Source organism: Anopheles darlingi, chromosome 3, assembly GCF_943734745.1.
Source record: "Anopheles darlingi chromosome 3, idAnoDarlMG_H_01, whole genome shotgun sequence".
Taxonomy (NCBI): Eukaryota; Metazoa; Arthropoda; class Insecta; order Diptera; family Culicidae; genus Anopheles; species Anopheles darlingi.
In genome coordinates, this window is record NC_064875.1 from 40,531,926 (window position 1) to 40,543,438 (window position 11,513).

At 48.0% G+C, this 11,513-nt stretch overlaps 1 protein-coding gene across 1 annotated transcript in view; it reads left to right on the forward strand.

Moving 5' to 3' along the window:
• The first annotated feature begins 5,693 nt into the window (after positions 1–5,693).
• The window catches only part of LOC125955987 (RING finger protein nhl-1), a 49,205-nt gene continuing 43,385 nt past the window's right edge, over positions 5,694–11,513 (forward strand). The window contains exons 1-2 of the mRNA XM_049687366.1: positions 5,694–5,716; positions 6,402–6,699. The gene's annotated coding sequence lies outside the window, so the exon portion shown is untranslated. The remainder of the gene's footprint in view (positions 5,717–6,401; positions 6,700–11,513) is intronic.

Sequence of the window (11,513 nt, forward strand, 5' to 3'; positions counted from 1 at the left end):
ACAACACTGACTGACTGACTGACACTGATCTCAAAAAAGGGGGGCGATGTAGGATACTGGCCGATATCTGGCGAGCTTTCCTGTCGTCATCATCGTCGTCGTCGTCGTCGTCGTCGTTTCGAGTAGAGATCTCGGTTTTTCGGTTCTGAGTTCTGAGTGCACAGCATCCCCATCCATGGTGTTCATTCCACGAAGCCGAACACGCTGACACGCGTCGCTCAGTATAGTTCCGGCCCTCGCGGGGTTTCTCGGCGTGTGGCGTGAAAGCGAGAGTGGCATGCACTGCCCCCTAGACTGGCTCTCTACGCTCCGCTTCGCTGTCACTGTTGGCTGCTGGATGATGTGTTTTGTGGAGCTAATTGTCAAGACGCACGTATGGATTACATGCCTCGCAGTTTGTGCGATAGAGAAAAAGAGAGAGAGAGAGAACATGCCGAGAAAGAGAGAAACAAGGCATCGTAGTAGACTTGCATCTGGCATTTCGTATGTTTAAGCCATCTAGTAGTACAAATTTTATCGAAGCAAGCATTTTTTTTTGTTTTTGGGTCATTGAAAGGCACCCACCTCCAAAACCAGATTGCATCTACGGCAATCGATCATTGACGCTTCGACACGTACTGACTCTATCAACACCCTCGAGAACGTGACGTTCGATCGTTTCATGGTAAAATCCATATATGCTCGTGTGCGCGTGTGTGTTCATCACCGAGCATCATTAGCAGTGCGGTGCTCAAGCCAAGTAAGCATCCAGTGCAACACTTTATGGATACAAATGAGAAGTGGAGCTGAGAGAGAGAGAGAGAGAGAGAGAGAGAGAGAGAGAGAGAAAGAGAAAGAGAGAGTCGGAACGGAAACGGTCCAAAACAGTAATTATGCCAACAAATCATATGCCAGTTCGCCATATACGGGTAATGGCCGGCACTCATGCTACAAATGGTCAGCCATTAGTGGCAGATTGTTGCCCTTTTTGGGCGGTGGGGGAAGGGCCCGCAAACTGAGCCATCAAGACGCGCTTACGGTGTAGCGGTTTGACTAACAGCAATTAATATGGACGTGACGGCAGTAGGAGCCCAATACACTATCAATGGCAATCAGGCAGCATTGTCAACGTCAAACGTGTACGAAAACTACAAGCACTTGATGAAAGTTGTTAAGATGGTACGTGAACTAGCGAAGCGTCGAGTGTTTCAATCTCTTCTCGTGGTGGTGGTGGTAGTGGTGCTTCTGCCGATGTATTTCATGTAACTCCACACCACACCAGACACAGACCATAGATACAATTAATTAACCTCCCGGTTTTTCTTGACAGCTAAAACACAGACAGAGTCCGTAAAGTAGGCAGCGTAATGGCATTTCGTGGTAAGGTTTGTCGTCACCACCCAACCCATCGTCACCCCTCATCGTCGTCGTCATGTATCGCAACCGAATCGAACCGAACGTTGGACAACGACAACGGCGACCAAGTATTGGTCTTCCAGACCGAACGTTCCGCTAGTGGTTTGAAAGGGAATCTACGGGTGCTGGCATTAGTAGTGGCGCCGGACTAGTCCGGATCATCGTTAGCTTCAACAGATTGCCCATTCAAGGTCCTCGCCTCGGATGTTCGGCTCTTCCTCCCTCCCCCTCCCCCTCCCCCTCCCCCTCCCCTTCCTCCCCTCGGTTACTCACTAGGCGCGAGGATGCCCATTGTTTCGCCAATCAAACAAGCGACAGAGCGACGACGACAACGACGACGACGACGACGAACTAGCGAGTGAACGGGACATTAGCCTTAGTGAGTTCGGTGGCCACCGCCACTGCTGCTGGTGCTGCTGCCGTGCGTAATGGTCCATGGCATGTCAAGACCCAACCCAAAACCCGCTCGCCTCGCGTTCGGGAGAATGGGCGAACGCATGCGCTGCTAGGACCGCGATGTTCATGACACGTTGTTGTTGTTGAACAACGGATGAACTGGGTGTGCGCTCGAACTGCTCGAATGCTGAAAACCAGAGTTCGGGCTGTCAGCAACGGACTGTTGCATTCGCAAGCCCGGTTCGTAGCGTGGCCTGTGTCCTGTGACACCATCATTAGCTTTCTCTCAAACACACACGCACAAGCTCTCACTTTCATTTCAACTCGGCCCCGACCCGACCGGCGGTACCCGCGCTGAGGTACCGACGGTGGTGCTAAGTATACTGCTCGATTCGAGCATCGAGCGTGCTCGAGAGAGAAAGAGAGAGGTATGGTTGTTGATTGCGATTGCTAACAAAAGAATCAGGTAGCAGAAGCTGGCGAGTGAGTGAGGTACTAATGAACAGATCTTTGACATGATCAAAAGCCCAACTAAATGAGTTACATTGTGTTTGATTAGTTTCGAACTTCGAACTCGCTCTCAACGCCTAGTGTTCGCCTCGTTCTGGGCTTACTCTTCCACCGCCGCTGGCACTTGTGTGCTTCTGTGGGAACACAGTTGTCAAGTTGCAGTGCAGCTGGTCAATGCAACCATGATCGTGTTTGTAAAGTTCTTAATTGGGATTGAAAGAGTTACGTTATCGACTAATTACTTTATGTCATGGTGCCAGGTTTTTGGGGGGAGTAACTTTCCATTGCGCCCCAGAAAACCATTTGATTAATTTGGAATGATTGTTGATCCTGTTTGGTTGGTTGGATGGAACGTTCGATCTGGCTAGTGCTGATGAAAGCGATTCGAGACGATAAACAAACATTCCGGATCAGCTCAAAGCACCGCACCGATTGGAGGACCACTAATCAGTGGGATATGTGTCTAGAGTTCCAGTCAAATAATCTTGCTGTCCCTGCCGCAGGCTGGGGGTCAATCTTGATAATGGATTAGCAAACATTTACCTATCGGGCTCCTTGCAGTCTTCAGTTCGCATATTGAGCGTTCAAAATGCAAAGCCCACTGTGATCACCTTTGATACCATGCTGGCCAATGTCAATGCGATTTTGGCCTCGATATGGTGTCCTTACCGTTCAGCCAAAGCCTTACCGTGGTTACGGTTCAAGGTTGCCTCTCGGTGGTGTGTGATGCGGTCCTTCGACACGACGCCCGAGATGTCGCCCCGATTGTTAAACCAAATGACTGCACCATTTTTCGATAATTCTTCCTTTTCCTTTTCTAGATTTTTGTTTTTTTCGTTCAAATCCGTGCTGTTTGCGTTGGCCTTCATTCGGCACCGGTCGTCGGTCGCTGGCTGTAGGAATCAATTTATCAAAATTAAACCTACGTGCCGCGTTTGCAATCGTGGGACTGTGGTGCCGCCGCCGGTGCCGGTGCCGGTACCAAGGCACGTTACGCTGAAACATAAAATTGTTGCCTCTCCAAACCTCCACTACCACCCGACCATTGAACGAAAATGGCGCGGGATTGCGGGCGTGTATTCATTGAGATTCTGTTATTTTTAGCGAGACAGCGAGCCGATGTCACAGCCCGATGTTTACCGCGCGCCGTGTACCGCGTTCCGAAATGTTTGGCCATGGGACACGGGATTTCAGGATTGGATCCTTTAGTATCCTCCGTAACCTTCTGCTTCCTGGGGCGGGAATGTGTAAACAGATAGAATTTATTATTTAAATACCATGGTCGCAGGACCGGATAAGGGGTGATATGTGGGGGGGTGACGAAGGCGAAGAGGCCGCCATGGGTCGCAGTGGTCGCAACCCAAAAACGGGGGCCTTCAGGAGGGGAAGGGTCAGCATTGCATGACTAATCGTTAACCCTGGCAGATGAATATGATCTGGCTTCGCATGCATCTTCATCATCATCGTCGTGCTCGAAAGCAGCGTAGAGGGTTCTCTTTTCCCAATTTGTCTAGACTATAATATATTGGCGAAAAATGTAACGTGGCCCTAGAAAATTTCTCTAGAGATAGAGCTGTCACTTTTCCCCGCGGTTCTCTAATCGGGTTTGAAGCTGTTCTCATTTCTTTAGCTACGTACGATAATAAAACGGAGGAAAATCGGAATAACCCAAGAATGTGTTACGTCCATCAACACTTTTGATATTAAAATTGACAGAGCAGTTGTTCAAATCTTACACTATGTCCATTCATTACCCATTTTGTACAGATTCCATCTTTTTCATATGAACAAATTGAATGTTCGAATTTTCAAAGACAGACAAACTGTCAGTTCTCTTTGGCTTCGTCAATTTCTAGGCACACAATCTCATAGTATGGACAAAAGAAAACAGAAATTACCACCGTTTATTGGCTAAGATTCTTCTAATCGGGACACATATTGAGTAATCTTAGCAGTTCCGTTTTGAACTGTAGCATGAAATTGTGATTTTTGCAGCGTAATGTCAAAACAAATACCAATACTATCGTAATATTCATCATAAAATCTAGGAATAGAATCTAATAGACAACTAATAGACAGAGGTCAGATCCGCGCGAAATATTAAACCGTTTGTTCACATCGGCCTACTACGCTCACCTAGGAAACCATACGCTTGCCAAGCGTATGTACTAAGTACAGAGCCCGTCGGACTCAGTCAAGTAGCTTTCGGTACCAGGGCTGAGATTTGTAAACAAGACTAAATTGGAGTCTGTTACAGGGAGAACCTTTGTAACACCGACACCAGACTGAGTCTTATCATGGGTTACTCAATTTTACGTTACCGTTGCCAGTTGCCATTGATATTTCATTCCTAAGTTCACAGACAAGGCTGCTGAGTTTTGTCAACAGTACTGGGTAAGAGTTTATCGCAGGATTCTTTTGTCAAATCCTAATAAAAGAGCAATCAAAGCAAGGGGGAGCACGTATGTCAAGCAGTCTTGTTTGCAAGACAAGATTCTTGCAATAGGCCGGCTCATAACCTCGTTCTCGCGTATGTTAGCTCACGCGTGGATGCTTATAGCGCTGGTGTTGGTGAAGGTGAAACCACAGCGAAGAGCGAAATGATCACGGCTCGGCAAGAAAGAGGGTGTCAGGATACTTGCTGATGCCGCTGTGGCCGCAGCATATCCATTCTGTCGCCTACCAGACGGCACCGGATCATCGATGTGGGCCACGCCATCTTCTCGCTGGTCGTCGTCGTCGCCAACTCACCGATGACAAAGCCAACAATCGGCAGCAAATTGCGACAAGTTGGTCTGCACCAGCCGACTCAAACACACACACGCACAACGAGACAGTGGCCTAGTGATTAAACCGTTGCGCATGGTTTGAGCATATCATTCAATGCCAGTGCGTTAACGATCCACCTTCATCTCCACCTTCTCCTCTACCTTCCGCATCGCCTTCCTCACGCCATGCCAAGCACTCGTTGGCACTATTTCTGGCCGACCGCGGGCGGTCGTTTATGCCGTGCGTATGCTTTGCGCTGTTGCACACCGCTTTGTGTGTCCATTAAAAAGAGAACAAAAAGAACGGGTAACTATGATTCGATCTCCTCTGAAGTGATCCGGTGGTTTTTCCATTCACAAAAGAACCAAACCAAATCCCTGGAGTAGAGTGTATCGATCGTGAATGAAGATATCATCCTTGGCATGTCCCCTTCGTGGTACGGTACGTCCGGTGAGGTATCTTGCCATTGCTCACCCGCGCTGATGTGCGTGATCGTGTTGTGCGCATTGGTTCGCGCACGGTACCGCGTGCCGCGGCCATGCGCGATCCGAACCGACGACCGACCGTGTGTGAAAATCGAATTTCCCGGCCGCTCGAACGCTCAGTCGAACGACGGTAGGCCTGCGGGCCCGTTCCTTCGCGATCCGTGCGTATTATAGTACCCGGTTTTTTTTTGAGGGGGCTTTGAGACCGCCTCCTCCTCCTCTTTTTCTCCTTCTTCTCCTATTCTTTCTGCATTCCCTTCTCGTGTGCTCTTCTGACATTGCAGCGTCTGATATCCTCAATTTAGGGGATTCCATTTCCAGCGGCCAGAGGGATTCTCAGTGCGAAACTCTTGTGATCCTGTGATGTCCAGCAGCCGTGTGTGTGTTTGTGTGTGTGTGTGTGTGTGTGTGTGTGTGTGTGTGTGTGTGTGTGTGTGTGTGTGTGAGCTAATAAGTGGCCATTAATTGGAATACATTTGCTCGCTTGTGAATGACATAAGATGCCACATGATGGCAAAAAGAAAGGGGAGCGATAGAGAGAGGGAGAGAGAGAGAGATAGAGAGATAGAGAGAGATAGAGAGAAAAGGTGGTGTGTGAAGGATCGAGCACGTGGCCGTAATCGGTGCTGTGCCAAGTCGAGCGCAGGTGTTGCAGTAGAAGAGTGCTACACTTTTAAGTGAAGGGGGTGATTTTGTGGGTGGGGGAGTGGGAGGAGAGGGGGTGTTAGTGATTCTGAAGGTCGCCTCTCCTCTCTCCCCTAAGGTGTGGTGAAGATCGTCGTTGATCTTGCATACGTGCATCACTATCAATAGCTTCTCCTTCTTTTATTCTTCTTCTCTACAAAGGTGTGCTAGTGATCGTTCGTTCGTTCGTGTGTGTGCGTGTGTGCATGTATGTGTGCACGCAGAGGCCGGCCTGTGATAGAAACAGAGGGGTTGGACGTGTGGGGAGGGGTGGGGAGGGAGTCTCCCCCGTCAGCGGAGCGGCTCACCCGGGGCCAAAAGCGCGCGGGAGGCCATTGACGTTCCCCTCCGTTCCGGTTTCCGGTCCAGTCCGTGGGTGTGCGCACACAGTAGCGGCACTCACGGAGCGGAGGGGTCATCGACAGCGCTCAGACAGCGATAGCTTGCCAGCGGTAAAAAGGTAAGCGAAGTACTCCCCGTTTACTGCCCAAATCCACTTCATGATTTATCTTCATCGACATGGCATAGAGTGGGCCAACGGGTGGTGTCCAACTAGCAAAAGCACACACCCCCTTTATGCCACCCAAAAAAATGTGTTTCAAAAAGAGAGACAGAGCGAGAGAAAGCTTAAGAAAGGGAAGAGAGAGAGAGAGAGAGAGAGAGAGAGAGAGAGAGAGAGAGCTGGATAGATTGGATGGATGGTAGCAAATGAGGAAAACTAAATTAAAACATCTAACCCGACTCGCAGCTGGGGGTGGCACGTCTCCCACCCCAAACCAAGCGGCCAAGTTGTGTCAACCTCCTGCACTCTTCTCCGTCTCTGTCTTCTCGCTCGCTAACGTCCCTCTACCAACCTAATCTCATCCCAAAACTGATTTGCGCTTTGCAGAAAATTAAAAGACCATAAAACACCAGAAAAGAGCAAGAGAGAGCGAGAAAGTAAGAGAGTGAGAGATTAATCCTTGAAACATTCTATTTCCCATTCATTTATTTTCCTCACACACACACCCCCCCCCCCCCCCCCCTCATTGGTCGTCCTTGTTGTCCGGAAGCAGTGGTCCAAGTGAGAAAAACATTCGGTTAGTGTGTGAAAGTGTGTGTGTGTGCCCATCATGCCAGGGAGTACACGGAATTAGGTAATGAAATGGCGCAAATTGAAACGAACGAACGAACGAACGCCAGACTTCTGGTCAGGTCCTGGGTCCAGGTCCAGGAAGGAATATGCTGTGTGGATGTTGATGAAAAGTTATTTCTCATGTAACTGCAGCTGCTGCTGCGTCTCCGGCTCCGGACGCGCTTAGCACGAACTCATCTGCCGGTCGCTGGACGGATGGAGAGATGATCCGATTGGTGCAAAACTCCATCGTGCATCGTCCGCGTTTCTGTTCCACCATTCCACGGTGTAGAAGTAGCAGCAACAGCATCGGCACCATCAGAAGCACTTAGTAGGAGGTTTGGCGAACGAATCAAATCTCAAAGAAACTTCTAAAAGCCCGTCGCGAACGTCCTCGGTCTTCGGTCATTAATCCAATTTAACGAAACAATAGCCGCATTTCGCAAAACCGTCGCCGGCCCCCTGGTCGGTGTGTGTGTGTTTAGGTCCCCCTGGTTGGTGGGTGGAGGGAGGGAGGACAGTTGGCAGGTTTTGGGCGGGCTGATATTTTTAGCCGGGCTGGGCGGCCGGTCTTGACTGATTCACTCGTTCTGCCTGCGAACGCGGCTCTACTCGCTGCCCGCACCCATTTACCCATGGTCACAAAAAGCCCTCCCCCCACCACCACCCCATTCGTCTTCCCCGTTCCACTGGCACCTTACGCACTGGGTGGTGGTCTTTGGTTTGTTGAACTGGGCGCAACAATACGGCGGTCATTGTAGGGTGTGCACTTTGGCCAAATGGCGCGCGCCTCATGCTACTACGCGAGGATTGCTTCGATTGCGCTTCGAACCAGTAATGGTTGCGATTGAGCCAGTCGACGCTTTTTAATCGACAATCAAGAGTATCAGGGTAGGCGAGGGGGTTAGTAACAAAAGTCGGCGCTAAACGATTACTCAGATGGATTATGCTTCAGGATTATTTATGCCTGCGTGTGAGTGAGTACGTGTGTGCGTTTATATTGGGTTGGGGAGAAAGTCATTCATTATTTTTCGGCGAAGTTCATGGCTTTATTAGAAATACTTCCTGCGATATGATTTACGTTTAAACCTAAATCGTTTGGTTTAATTATTTGATTTCTTTTTAATGGTGAATACATTATCCGTTTCTTTTTTTTATGAACGATTTGGTACTAAATAGCGAACAATTAAAATAATCAATGTTCACAACCTTCTTTTTAAGTGCAGTTTCTCACCATCAAGGAAATTTTGTAATGCCTGAAATAGATGGTAAACGCATAGTGCCTGAGTTGAACTAAATGTTGGATCCATCGAAACATTCCACTAAGGCTCTTGGAGTTTCGAACAACACCATGGATGATGCAACAGAAAACCGCTTTTGTTGACCATTTATCCATCTTACCATTTATAGTAAATAGCCAGCATCAAATGGCCTTTACCTTGAGAGCAGAGATTCTAATTGAATTATTATTAGTGTTTAATTGTACGAAAATCCCTCATTTAATTTATTGTGGGGCTTAAAATTATCAAATACACTGCAAAACCTTCTTTATCGGTTTTGAAAATGATTTGATATTTTTGCGTTTCGGCGATGATTATACTGATTGGAATTTCGATCCATCATGTTCTGGTATCGATTGGTGCGATAGTAAGGTTCGAATAATTTAAGCCAGCTTCGCGCAAAAAGTATTAAAAGTATTGCGGCCAATCCTTAGCCTGTGGACTCTGCTACGACTACTAACCTGTCAGCAAACTAGCCGTAGTTTTGTGATTTTATCACCGATTTCGACAAATGACTGACCTAGGCGAGATGCATGTTTTACATTTAAACTGAATCTGAGTACAATTATTTAGTAGAATAGGGTCACCGCAACCATCATACAAAATGTCAGCGGTCTGGCTTGCGTTTTGGATGTTAAAACAGCGAAAGTGTGAAATAGATCGAAATATTTTTGTTGACGATTTCCATTTTCTACATGCAAACAAACACAGCACTGACGAATGGTACAAATAACGAACATTGCAAGATTTTTTCTTGCTATAATGAAAGATCCTCTTTACAACGAGCATAAATTTGGATTTTTCGGTTTAATACTTCACGAGATATCGAGCGCTAAAGCCACCTACTTTAAAAATAATGAATTACTTTCTTTCCAACCCAGCATTTTCACACCACTACTGCACACACGCACACCCACACACGAACACACACATACAGTCTAACATGCCACTAGCTCGGCACGATTACGGAAGAATCTGAACGATTCGAGAAGATTTATTTTTATCTCGATGTACCTGTGCTCGGGTGAGCCCACGCATGCCTGTATGTGTGTTGGTATGTGTGTGTGTATGTGCGTTAGTATGTGACATTAGCCGTCGTCGTTGGTGGCTCTGCGAACAGGAATTCCATTTGCATGATTCCGTCCTTCACGGATCTGGTCGCGGTGCGTTATGAAATGCAGCACCAGCAGCAGCAGCAGCAGCAGCAGATGGCAGCGGATGCCAACGGAACCAGCTGCTTATACTTCCGCTGCATACGCGAACCACGCTAATGTGGTACATTAAGCGACATTATTGTTGCTGTTGCTGTTGGTGCCGGCGCGCAACATAATCAACATTCAATGGCAGCTGGTTGAACAACATGCATCATTATGCACATCGTATGCATCACGGGCTTCAAATTGCATCGAGGACGATGAGGACGAATTGAATTGAACATCAAAATGTTAAGCAAATTGGCCATCGCCAGCCAACAAGCGCTCTCCGTGGTCCGTGCTAGTAGTGTCTGTATGTGTGTCTAGGAATGAATCGTTCGATGATTGCAGCGCAACATGATGCACTGTGTCGCCACCACTGGCGTCCGTAATTGACCATGAGATGTGCGCTCCTTTTCTGCACCACCACCACCGCCGTCAGGACGCCAAGAATGGCATAAAATGTATTTCTTTCTCCGCCGTTTCTTCGCTCGGTGTTTTGGAACGCGGTGGAATGGAGACGAGGACCTGGGTACTTGCCAGAGCACTTGCCCTCTGTCCGTCACTTGCCGTGAGCAACGAGAAGACAAACAATTTTCGTCCTTCGGTCGTTTTCTCGTTTGAAGACGAACGGACAGACGGAACACCCTGGACTGAGCTACAACGAAGAAAGGGAGAACACAGAGTTGAGACTTGTGGTTTCCTTCGTCACCACCACCACCACAGAGCCTGTTCCTTTATCATTCTGCGCCCATTTGTTCGCCCGTTAACCGTTATTACTGTCTTTATTGCGGTGCGGAGCCCGGCCGTCAGCTCTTCCTTCGCTCTTCCGGGCATTCGATGCTTCGAGCGCGATGGCCACATCCGCCCGGGGGAGGGGGCTGGCTGTTGACGTAGCAAGGGGATAATAAAGTGAAATCACGTCACGTGCAACGACCGTGATTCACGCTGAGAGGAGCGTTCGTCACGAATTTGGTCGGCTTTTGCTCGAAAATCGATCGTCACGCCGGTCGTATGCACGTGCCAAGCCAAGCCCAAACCAATGACCGACATCATGCATGCATGCATGCATGCGCACACTCAAGGGTCATCAAACAACAGGCTTCGGGATAAGGATCATCATTACTGGGCCGGAAAATTGGTTAACGGGCGTGGGGTTGCCATTCCTCGTTACTCCACCGGGCCGGATGCTGTTTGGATATGATTTTACTACCCCACACTGCGGGGTTGGCCGCCATGTTATTTTCAATCAGGCCAAACCATTCGCGCTCGACCGTTATCGTAAGTCCGTGTGGATGTTGATGGGCACGTGTAAAGGCATGAGTTTGTGCTGGTATTTTTGAGAGAAAAAATACTGCAGTTGGAGAACCGTGTTTCAGTTTGAAAGCCTAGAAAATTTGTGTGAATATTACAAAAAAAATAGTGGTTTAAGTAATGCGCAAGTTTTGTCCAATTGCTAGCTGTGTATGAGTACAGCAATCATTCTCTAGATACAATTATGAGTGAGATAAAACTCTAAACCTAAAGAGAATGTATAATTGATCGCTATTATCGTGGTTGTGCCAGGATAACAATCTTGTTTTGCAACTCGTAATATATACAAACACACAACGAGCCTTGGCAAAAGCAAAATTAAATGCTGTTATTATCTTAAATATAACTACAAACAGTTTTACATGCTCTAATT